Source organism: Nothoprocta perdicaria, unplaced genomic scaffold (assembly GCF_003342845.1).
Source record: "Nothoprocta perdicaria isolate Ctin4 unplaced genomic scaffold, notPer1 scaffold_500, whole genome shotgun sequence".
Lineage (NCBI taxonomy): Eukaryota > Metazoa > Chordata > Aves > Tinamiformes > Tinamidae > Nothoprocta > Nothoprocta perdicaria.
Window position 1 is genome coordinate 1 of NW_020455756.1, and position 11158 is coordinate 11158.

Consider the following 11158-nt stretch of genomic DNA (forward strand, 5'->3'; position numbering starts at 1 on the left):
TGTTTTCCCCACTCCCTGGCACCAAAGAAAAGCTCAGGCACTCCTCGCAGGTAGTGACCTGCACCACTGCATGCTTCTGTGGCGGTTCAGTCTGGGTTGCCACAGTCTTCCTGGCGCGAGTTTTCTGGCGAGCAGACACCATGGTTTCCCCTGCCTTTCTGCTGACAGAAGAGACTGTGGGCAGGATTCTTTTGCTCGCCGAGGAGTGACCTCCCTGCTCACCTGTCCTGCTCACCCTGCCTGCCTGAACTGCCGCGCCACGCCCTACTGACGCGCCACACTCTGTTTGCCCGCCCTATTCGCCGCGCGCCTGGTCGCTCGCGCTCCCTGGGGGCGGCCTTTGAGCTCCCGCCTGTGCTGCCGGCTCCGCCCCCGCTGAGTCAGAGCCGCCTCGGGCACGGGGCTCCGCGCTGCCCGCTCAGGGGTCGGCGCCGGGGCTGCCTCGCGCTGCTCGCTGCCTGCRTTCTCTCGCTCGSCGGCTTTGGGCCGCAGTGGCTCRTCTCTAGACAAGGAGCTCCGGCACGAGCGTCCGCTCCAGAGCCCTTCCCTTCGAGATCATGTCGATCCATTCCTCTTATAAACTCTATTATCCACAGTCAGTTGAATTATGGATGTTGAAGGGCACATCTCTGTCTACTCCATTTAACATCTGTTTATGGATCTATTATCTATGAATATAATTCATTTTAGAACCTGCTGATACAGGTACATATTATGTATGTAGATACATACATACATAATGTGGAGGAATGGTCAGACCACATGGGAGCAATGCCAAAGAATGAAAGGATGCAGTGTGGAAAGCCAAGGTCCATCTGGAGTTAGAGTTAGCAAGAGATGTCAGGGACAACAGGAAAGGCTTCTACAAATACATCAATAGCAAGTGGAATACCAGGGAAAGTGTGGGCCCTCTCTTGAATGGTGACAGAAGATGTAGAGAAGGCAGAGTTACTAAATGCCTTCTTTGCTTCTGTCTCTACTGCTAAGGCTAGTCACTATAAACTACAGAGCGGGGAGATAAGAGTAAACCTGATGAGAGGTAGACTTTCTGCTGGTTGAAAAGGATTAAGGGATTATTTAGGCAAACTAGACACCCGTAAATCTATGAGCCCGGATGGGATGCACCCAAGAGTGCTGAGGGAATTGGCGAGGTTATTACTTAGCTGCTCTCCATTAATTTTGAGAGCTCATGGAGAGCAGATGAGGTACCGGAGGACTAGAAGAAAGCTAGCGTCAGTCAAGTCTTCAAAAGGGTCAAGGGGAAGGACGCAGGAAACTAGGCACTCATCTCCATCCCTGGAAAGATGATGGAGAATCTCTTTCTAGAGAGCTCGTTCTAGGCATATGCCTCCAGCAGATTGAGAGAGGTGATCATTCCTCTCTACGCAGCCCTGGTGAGGCCATATCTGGAGTACTGTGTCCAGTTCTGGGCTCCCCGATACAAGAGGAATGTGGAGCTGCTGGAGAGAGTCCAGCACAGGACTATGAGGATGATGAGTGTCTATAAATACCTCAAGGGAGGGAGTGAGGAGGATGGGGTCGTCCTCTTTTCACTGGTGGCCAGCAATAGGACTAGAGGAAACGGCCACAAACAAAAGCACCAAAAGTTCCACAGGAAGTTAAGGAAAAAAATCTTGACAGTGAGGGTGACAGAGCCCTGGAACAGGCTGCCCAGAGAGGTTGTGAAGTCTCCTTCTCTGGAGATCTTCAAAACCTTCTTGGACACAGCCCTGTGCCACATTCTCTAGATGACCCTGCACGTGCAGAGGGGTTGGAGTAGATGATCTCTAAATGTCCCTTCCAACTTTACACATTCTATGATTCTATGTGAAGGAAAAGAGGCTGACAGGAGTGCTCAGATTCAGCAAGGGGAAGTTATGTTTCATGAGTCTGATAGCCTTCTACAATGGGATAACTGGCTGGATGGATGATGGGAGAGCCATGGATATTGTCTACCTCGACTTCAGCAAGGCTTTCAACACCATCTCCTATAAAATCCTCATAGGAAAGCTCCGGGAGTGTGTATTAGATGAATAGGCAGTGAGGTCGATTGAGGACTGGCTGCATGGCAGAGCTCAGAGGGTGGTGATAAACAGTGCAGAATCTATTTAGAGGACTGTAGTATGTCGTTTTCCTCCAGGGAAGCTATTGGGCCCAGTGCTGTTCAACTTATTCATCAATGACTTGGACAAGGTCATAAAGTGCACCCTCTAGCAAGTTTGTGGATGATACCAAAMTGGKTAGAAGAATTTGGGAATCCTGATTGACAAGTTAACTCTGAGTCAGTAATACGCTCTTGTGGCCAAGAATGCCAATGGGATCTCAGCTGGTGCCAGGAGCTGTGTTGCTAGCAGATCGAGGGAGGTGACTCTTCCTCTCTATTCAGCTCTGGTGAGGCCATACTAGGAATATTATGTGCAATTTTGGGCTCCCCAGTTGAAGAGGGAGGTGTAACTTCAAGAGAGGGTCCAGCATAGAGCGATGATTAAGAGACTGGAGCATCTATCTTATGTGGAAATACTAAGTGAACTAGATCTGTTTAGCCTGGAGAAGAGAAGATTGAGAGAGAATCTGATCCATATGTATAAGTACTTGAGAGGAGAATGTGAAGAGAACAGGGTAAAATTTTTCTCAGTGCTGGCCAGTGACAGGAAAAGGGGTAATGAGTATAAATTAAAATATGGTAAATATAATCTCCATATAAGGAAGATCTTTACTGTGAGAGTAACAAAACACTTGAAAAGGTTGCCCAGACAGATTGTGGAGTCTACTTCTCTGGAGATTTTCAAAATCTACCTGGATGCAACCTTGTGCCCTGTGTATTCTAGGTATCCATGCTGGAGTAGGGGGATTGAACTAGATGATCTCTAAAGGTCCTTTCCAACCTCAGCCATTCTGTGATTCTGTGATACACTCCATACTGGCAAACAACTATGATAGTAAATTATAAAATGTCAATGCCTATCGTTTCAAGGACTTTTTTTACATTTGTTTTTCTTGTGATAATTTCAGTGAAGTTCCCAAGGTGTAGTACTGTTGTATTTGGCAAATAACAATTTTTCATTTGTCTTATCCATTGCCTTTCTGTTTCTCTAAATCTTGCTAGAATTCCACCTTAGCTTTCTCCTCTTCAGATTAAAGATTTACAGTTTTCAAATTCCCCTTAAAAAGCAGAAGCTTTATTTCTTTATTTGTTTTACTTGCCTTTCTTTACATCGTTTCTGACTCCACTCTGTCTTTCTCAAGGTTCAGCAACAAGAACAATTCAAGGTATTTATTTAAAAATTTGTGAATGTTGTAAAGCAATTAACATAAAATTGTTAAATAATACAAAAAAAAATTGGAGAGTTCATAGTTCATTCATTCAAATAAATTGAAATAATTTGTTTAGATGTGATGGTCATTTTCAAGACGATGGGAACAAGCACTGTCTATAAATTAAAATGTGGACAGTGCTTGTTCCCATCGTCTTGAAAATGTGGAGGTTCAGACTGATTAGGGAAAGTAGGAAAAGTAAAAATACAGGAAAGACTATACTGGTCAGATGCAGGACATGGCCAAACAGATGCTGATCTGTTTACAGACCCCTTTTATCACTTTATCCTTTAATTCTCCCACACATCTTCCTTCCAACCCTCCTTGATTTTTCTCTTTCCCTGATTTAAGTTCTATATCCTATAATAATTCCTGCTCAATGATCTGTGCCCCATCTGAGCCTCATACGCTCTGCCAGTGCACACCTCAATATGTGAGGTACTGGTATGTATTCCTATCTTGTGGTCCTGTTGCCTCCAGCCTACTGAATGATACTGCCCTAGGATAGCCCTTGGGGGACAGGGCCAGATCTCATTTTCCTAAGTAGTTACTGAGGTACCCTTACTTGTCATTGCCCCTCTGTGGTCCTGCGAGTTTCTGGACATGCAAAGTCCTTTTATGGACTGATGGCTCTTCTGAGATGGACCCGGAGGAACCAGGTCAGGGTGCCCCAGACAACTGGGACCCCCTGCATTCTTTTGTGTGCCTGAAGACAAGCCCATTATCATATAACCTAACAATATACTTAAAGGCATTCATGTACCCTGGAAATGTTGTTAGCTGGCCAAATATTTTTAGGAATTTCTCTGGGAATGATCACTCTGTATCTATGATGGCTCAGGAATTCTAAAGTCTGGCAGTCCTCAAGTGGGGCTTGTAACTGACAGAAGAAACTTTTTTTTTTTTTTTTTTTTAAACAAGTATTTTTCAATTAGGATACAATCAAAATAAATAAAGTTTCATATGCACTTAAGTATCACAGCCTACTATTGCCACTCATAATTCAGTTGTACTTCCTAAATCATTTTTAGCATTAAAGGGAAAAAAAAAAAAAAAAAGATATTTATTAATAGCCCATCATATGCTATGAAAGTTCACTTGTTCAAGAAGACAGAAAAAAAATTCCATAAATAAAGGTCTGTAATTCCTTTTATTTGAACACTGTTTTTCCCTAACAATATAATATAGTCCTTATTATTGCACACTTATCAGCATAATACATATAGATTAAAGAAACTTGAGATATTAATTTTCCTGTTATTCAAATGATCTTGGTAAATATTCACCATAGATTTGTTTGCAGAAAGCAGAAAATTTGTCACTGAAATTTCTAGTTAAGGGTGTTCTGCTTGATCATTTAATTCTAAAACTGGAATGTTTACAGTGAGGGAAATAGTGCTTTGGTGAGTTAGAAACATGGAGCACGAGAACCAAACATTGACTTTGCAATGCCCTGATATTTTGCAGTGTTTGTCGTATGCTTTTCTGCCCTCATCTCTTTGCTCTTTCTCAGAACAAAGATAAGGTTTAATAAAGATGAATCTCAATAATTCAGCTTCTTACCTCCTAACATATCCTATCATATTCCAAACTCTTACTTTCCTTCATGCCCTTATTACTGAGCTATCATTTAGTAGAACCTCGTTTGCTGATGTTCACAGGCTTCTCCAAGATGGTACTACAATTACAAAACCCATTAGAGAGAATATAATTGCTGTTAGTGCACAATGTTTGTAATATATATTAGGCATCGGATTACCAAAAGGCATGCATATTTAATGAACTATCTTTAAATACAAGGTTACTAATGATTAATAGCCTGAAAGGACACAAAAAGCAACATGCATTTTCCCCAAGCCATTATATGCTGCCAAGCAAATTTCATAAATTGTGGCTGAGGGAGTAATCCTATGGGGAGGTGCAAGTCAGAGGAGAGAAACAGCATTCCATGAAGTTGCATACGGGAAAAAGACATTCTGTGCAGAACTATTTCCTACAGAAATATATACAGAACTATTCTTATGTTCTATACAGAACTATTCTTATGATATCTGTCTGCATGTTCTTAAGACATTTCAGTATAGGTCTGACTGCAGAGCTTTATTAAGTGTATCAGAGCAAAAATATAATTAAGGTACTCAGTATGGGGTATTGTATGAGTTGTAGGGTCTGACTTCATCTGATTGAGTGGAAGAGGAAACTTGCGAAAACATCTGAAAAAAATTGCTAGTTCTCTTAGGCTAGATAATTACTGGCTAGAAGATTGTTGGGGACAACTGTGTTGCCAGGAGGTTGAGGGAGGTGAGCTTCCCACTCTACTTCTCTCTAGAGAGACCTCAATTAGAGGGTTCTAGAGAGGCCTCATTGGGTGCAGTTCTGGGCTCCCCAGTACAAGAGGGATGTGGAGCTTCTAGAGAGGATTCAATGCAGAGAGACAGAATGATTAAGGCACTGAAGCATCTATCATATGAGGAAAGACTAAGGCCTGTTTAGTCCAGAGAAGACTGAGAGGAGATATGATCAATATGTATAAGTATCTGAGAAGAGATTGCACAGAGGAAGGGGACAAACTCTTCTCAGTGCTGGCCAGTGACAGGACAATGGGTAATGGGTACAAACTGAAACATAAAGCATTTCATCTCCATGTGAGGAAAAGCTTCTTTMCAGTGAAGGTGACCAAGCCCTGGAACAGGCTGCCCGCAGAGGTTGTGGAGTCTCCTTCTCTGGAGATCTTCCAAACCTGCCTGGATGCCGCCCTGTGCCACATGCTCTAGGTGTCTTATGCAGGGGTGTTGGACTAGATGATCTCTGAGGTCCCTTCCAACTTCAACCATTTTGTGATTCTGTGATAAAATTATTTATGGCTACTCCTCTCCTTACAAAAACTGAATCTAGAAATGGCAAGATTCAGATGGAACTGGAAGTAAGCAAATAATGTTGGTCTCACATAAGAATCCTTCAGCTGCCAGTGGCTTTTGATATTCTGTACTGTCATGATCATGGAAAGAACTATAAGAAATATGCACCAAGAACAAAATAATTCAGTAAACTTTGAGGAAAACTTTTTTTAAAAAAGAAAATAAAGAATTTATTGAACAAAACTACATACCCATGTTGGTAAAACATCCAGTCTAATACTTAGATACAAAGACTCTTAGGCAGTGTTTCAGTACATAAGTCACTATGATACTGAACTAAACTATGAGTCCTTGAAGGTGACATTTCACTTAAATATTTGTAATATTATTGATTAATATTGAAAATAAAAGCTGATAATATTGAAAGTGGCTGGAAAGGCGATTGAAGTGGGGGTGTGAAATATAATTTAAAATATAGTGATCTTGCAAGTTTTTTAGACACTTGTGCACATTCTGATTAGCAGTAGCTCTGACAAGAAAAAAAAATCTCTTATCTGAAAACAGTAGGTTATTTCATAAAGGGACATTATTTAAAACCACTCGTATGTTATACCTTTTAAAATGCTTACTGCAACCAAAGCATAATAAGTTGGAGAAAGCTATTTTCCCATCCAAGAAGGAACATATCTAATGAACTTGATATGGAGCAAATATAAACAAAGTCTGGTTTCTGTACTGTAGTGAGATGCAATGAAGATTATAAAGCTATTAATAATCATGACTTGAGAAAACAGCAACTCAACCAGGCTGCCAAAGTTATATATTTGTTCTCCACACACAGGAAGGGGTTCTGTCATGTGTTCTCTTAATCAAAGTGGCAGATCCTGCTTCACTTCTTTTTATTGACATTAATGTTGATGCATTTTTATTTTGATATTTCATGTGTTTCTGCATGCCATAGATAAGAGTTTACCCGCAAATGTGGAACTTTTCTTGCATATCATCTAATGATAAGCAGCTCTTTTTCTCCTTTTTCCTTTTCCTTTTCCTTTTCCTTTTCCTTTTCCTTTTCCTTTTCCTTTTCCTTTTCCTTTTCCTTTTCCTTTTCCTTTTCCTTTTCCTTTTTTTCTTCTCTTTCTCTTTCTCCTTCCCCTTCCCCTTCCCTTTCCCTTTCTCTTTCTCTTTCTCTTTCTCGTTCTCGTTCTCGTTCTCGTTCTCGTTCTCTTTGTCTCCTCCTTCTCTTTCTCTTTTCTTTTTCTCTTTCTCTTCCTCTTTTCCTTTTTCCTTTTTCCTTTTCATTTTCCTTTTCCYTTTTTTCCAGAGAAAGCTGATTCTTGTTGATAGTGTGCAAGATAAATGAGGAAAAAGTAAGCACTAGTGAAGGGTTCTTTGTTTTTAAGCAGAAGTTCCCTTAACCATTCAGCCAAATATAAATAAACAAATAAAAAGGAAATTCTTTCATTACCCACAATGTCATTTTAATGACAGATGGATATTTAACACTTACCTTTATATGCTATGGCTAACATTGGTTGAATCATTACTTTATTCAAGGCTGCTGTAACATTTCAAAACATAGCAATTATTATTCTTTGAGGCTTTCATATTTTATATTTCTTCACTTCCTATAGGTACTCATCTATAACATAAGCAAGTATCTATAACATAAGCATCTATAAGCAAGTATCTATAACATAAGCATCTATAAGCAAGTAAAATTTAGCTGTAAGATAAAAGAGAAGGAAATGTCAAAAAATGAAGTATTAAGATGATTGTTATGTGGTAAACTGCACATAGAAAAAAATGTTATAAACATTGTACAATATTTGTACATTGTACAAACATTGAAACAATGGATGTTTTATACAAAACAGTACGGAGAGAGAGAGATGGTGATAGTTTTAGAGCAATTAATGCGATGCTGAAATGTCTTTGACAGCAGTTATATTTGAGTATCAAAGATTCATAGAGGTTGGAGATGGAAAAGACCTGCTATGTCAAGGAATCAGTTTCTCTATCAAACAAGACTGATTCCTAATACACATTCTGCAATATTCTGTCACAGTGTTCTACTATATCTCTTTGCCTAGCAGTTTCTAAGAAAGAGATTAAATTCTGAAAAAATATTTTTCTAATGCATTTGCTTAAACCAAGAGGCTGACTTCATGTGTCATAAGTGCTTAGAATTGCTTCTTCCACCAAGAAATTAGAAGGAGAACATAAAAAAAAAAAAATGCATTGTCATTTGAAGGAAGCACAAGATACTAGGGAAAATAAGTGCAGAATAGTTTCTGATTAGGAGAGTTCTATACTGGAAATACAAGAATGCTGGGGGAGTGGAGAAAGGAAGAAATTCTGCATGGCAAAAAGTTTCTAACAGAATGTGGATTATATTTTAATATTAAATAAATGTCTCATGTCCATTCCATATAAAGCAGTGGGAAGAAGAAAAAAATATATACAGAAATAACAATTAAGTATTTATTTAATATATTCATTTACCTTTCCTTAATTAGAAATGCACATATAAAAGTAGTAAAAAGTTGCTACTTACAAAGTGCTACTAAGCACTATATGTGCTACTACATGTTATTATGTATAAACAAATATTATTACAAGCTGATGGAGCATATTTTCCCCTTTATATATCTAGAGTGAAGAATTCCTATCAGGATGTAGTTATGCAATTATATTGGGGAACGTAAACTGTCCATCTGTAAGCCTAAACTGACTGAAAGAAAAGAAAGAGGTAGACAGGGTGATTTTGTTCTCCCTCTGACTGCAGAGAACTTTTAGTCAAATTATCATTATGGAAGGGCAAAAGTATTAAAAATTCTTCTATCAAGATTTTAAATTTTGATTAAAATACACCTTTAAGATTTCACAAATACTGTTAAATATTATCAGTTCTGTTTTAAAAAGGATATATGTATAAAGGAGTTTTGATATTTCTATTTCTTATATTCAGTAGTGGATAAAAATAGTTCAGTTGTTCCAGCAAAGCATTCATCTAAGTGAAATATTTTGGATTTTTTTTTTTTATAAATAAATTAAAATCACAGAATTACAGAATGGTTAAGGTTGGAAGGGACTTCTAGAGATCATCTAGTCCAACCTTCCCGCTCAAGCAGGCACACCTAGAGCATGTGGCACAGGGTGGCATCCAGGTGGGTTTTGAAGACCTCCAAACAAGGAGACTCCACAACCTCCCTGAGCAGCCTCTTTCAGGGCTCGTGCACCGGCACTGGAAATTGTTCATCCTCACATGCAGATGGAACTTCCTGTGCTTCATCTTGTACCCATTGCCCCTTGTCCTCTCACTGGTCACCAATGAGAGGTATTGGGCTCCTTCCTCCCTACATTCACCCTTCAGGTATTTATACATATCAGTTAGATCCCCTCTCAACCTTCTCTTCTTCAGGGAAGACAGGCCCAACTCATTCAGTCTCTCCTCATATGAAAGATGGTCCAGTCCCTTAATCATCTTTGTTGCTCTCTGCTGGACCCTCTCTAGAAGTTCCACATCCCTTTTATACTGGGGAGCCCATAACTGCACACAGTGCTCCAGGTGCGGCCTCACCAGAGCTGAGGGGAGGGGCAGAATCACCTCCCTTGACCTGCTGGCAACACTCCTCCTGATGCAGGCCAGGATCCCATTGGCTTTCTTGGCCACGAGGGCACACTGCTGACTCATGGTTAACTTGGTGTCCACCAGGAAACCCAGGTCCCTCTCCGTGGAGCTGCTTTCGAGCAGGTCGACCCCTAATCTGTACTGGTGCCTGGGGTGCCCAGCACTTGTCCTTGTTGAACCTCATGAGGTTCCTCTCTGCTCCAGGTCCCTCTGTCTAGGTCCCTCTGGATGGCAGCACAGCCCTCTGGAGTGTCAGCCACTCCACTCAGCTTGGTATCATCTTCAAACTTGCTCGAGGTACACCCTGTGCCCTCGTCCAAGTCATTGATGAACAGGTTGAACAGCACCCCGGCCCAGTACTGACCCCTGGGGGACACCATTGGCCACAGGCCTCCAACTAGATTCTACCCCATTCTACCCCCTCTACTAGATTCACTCTCTGAGCTCTGCCATCCAGCCAGTTCTCAATCCACCTCACTGTCCACTCTTCTAATCCACACTTCCAGACCTTTCCTATGAGGATATTACAGTAGATGGTGCCTAAAGCCTTGCCAAAGTCAAGGTCAACAACATCCACGGCTCTCCCATCATCCATACACTCAGTTATCCCATCATAGAAGGCTATTAGGTTCGTCAGACATGCCTTTTCCTTGGTGAATCCATGATGGCTATTCCTCCTCCTCCTTTTCCTTCACATGCTTAGAGAGGCTCTCTAGGATGAGCTGCTCCATCACCTTTCCAGGGATGGAGATGAGTTTGACCAGTCTATAGTTTCCCAGCTCCTCCCTCTTGCGCTTTGTGAAGACTACAGTGATGTTGGCTGTATTTCAGTCCTTCGGCACCTTCACCAAAGCCCTCTCCCTATTCAGCAGCAGGCTAAAATTTTCCCTACTGTTCCTCTTGCTGCTGGTCTATTTATAGAAGCCCTTCCTGTTGTCTCTGACATCACTTGCTAACTCTAATTCAAGACAGACCTTGGCCTTCCTCGTTGCATCCCTATTAAAATTTAAAAAATGTTAACCCTTTTTTCTGATATGGGATAAAAGAAAGTCTAGAAAAATCTATATTTTCCAATTATTTATAGAAATTCTGAATATATTAAAAAATTTACAATTCTTATTCACATATATTACATGAAATATATATGTGGGTTACAGTACAAAAAATGTACAGGTATCTCATAAAACAGGAAATCCAGCTCTATCATTTCTACAATACATTTTTTAGCACGATCTATTTTTTGGGCATGATCAATGATACACAGAGCAGCACTCTATAGAATGCAAGAACTTCTTAAACTGGTAACATCGATCTAAGAGGAAGGGTTAAAAAGTTACTCTATCTCCCTTTTTCT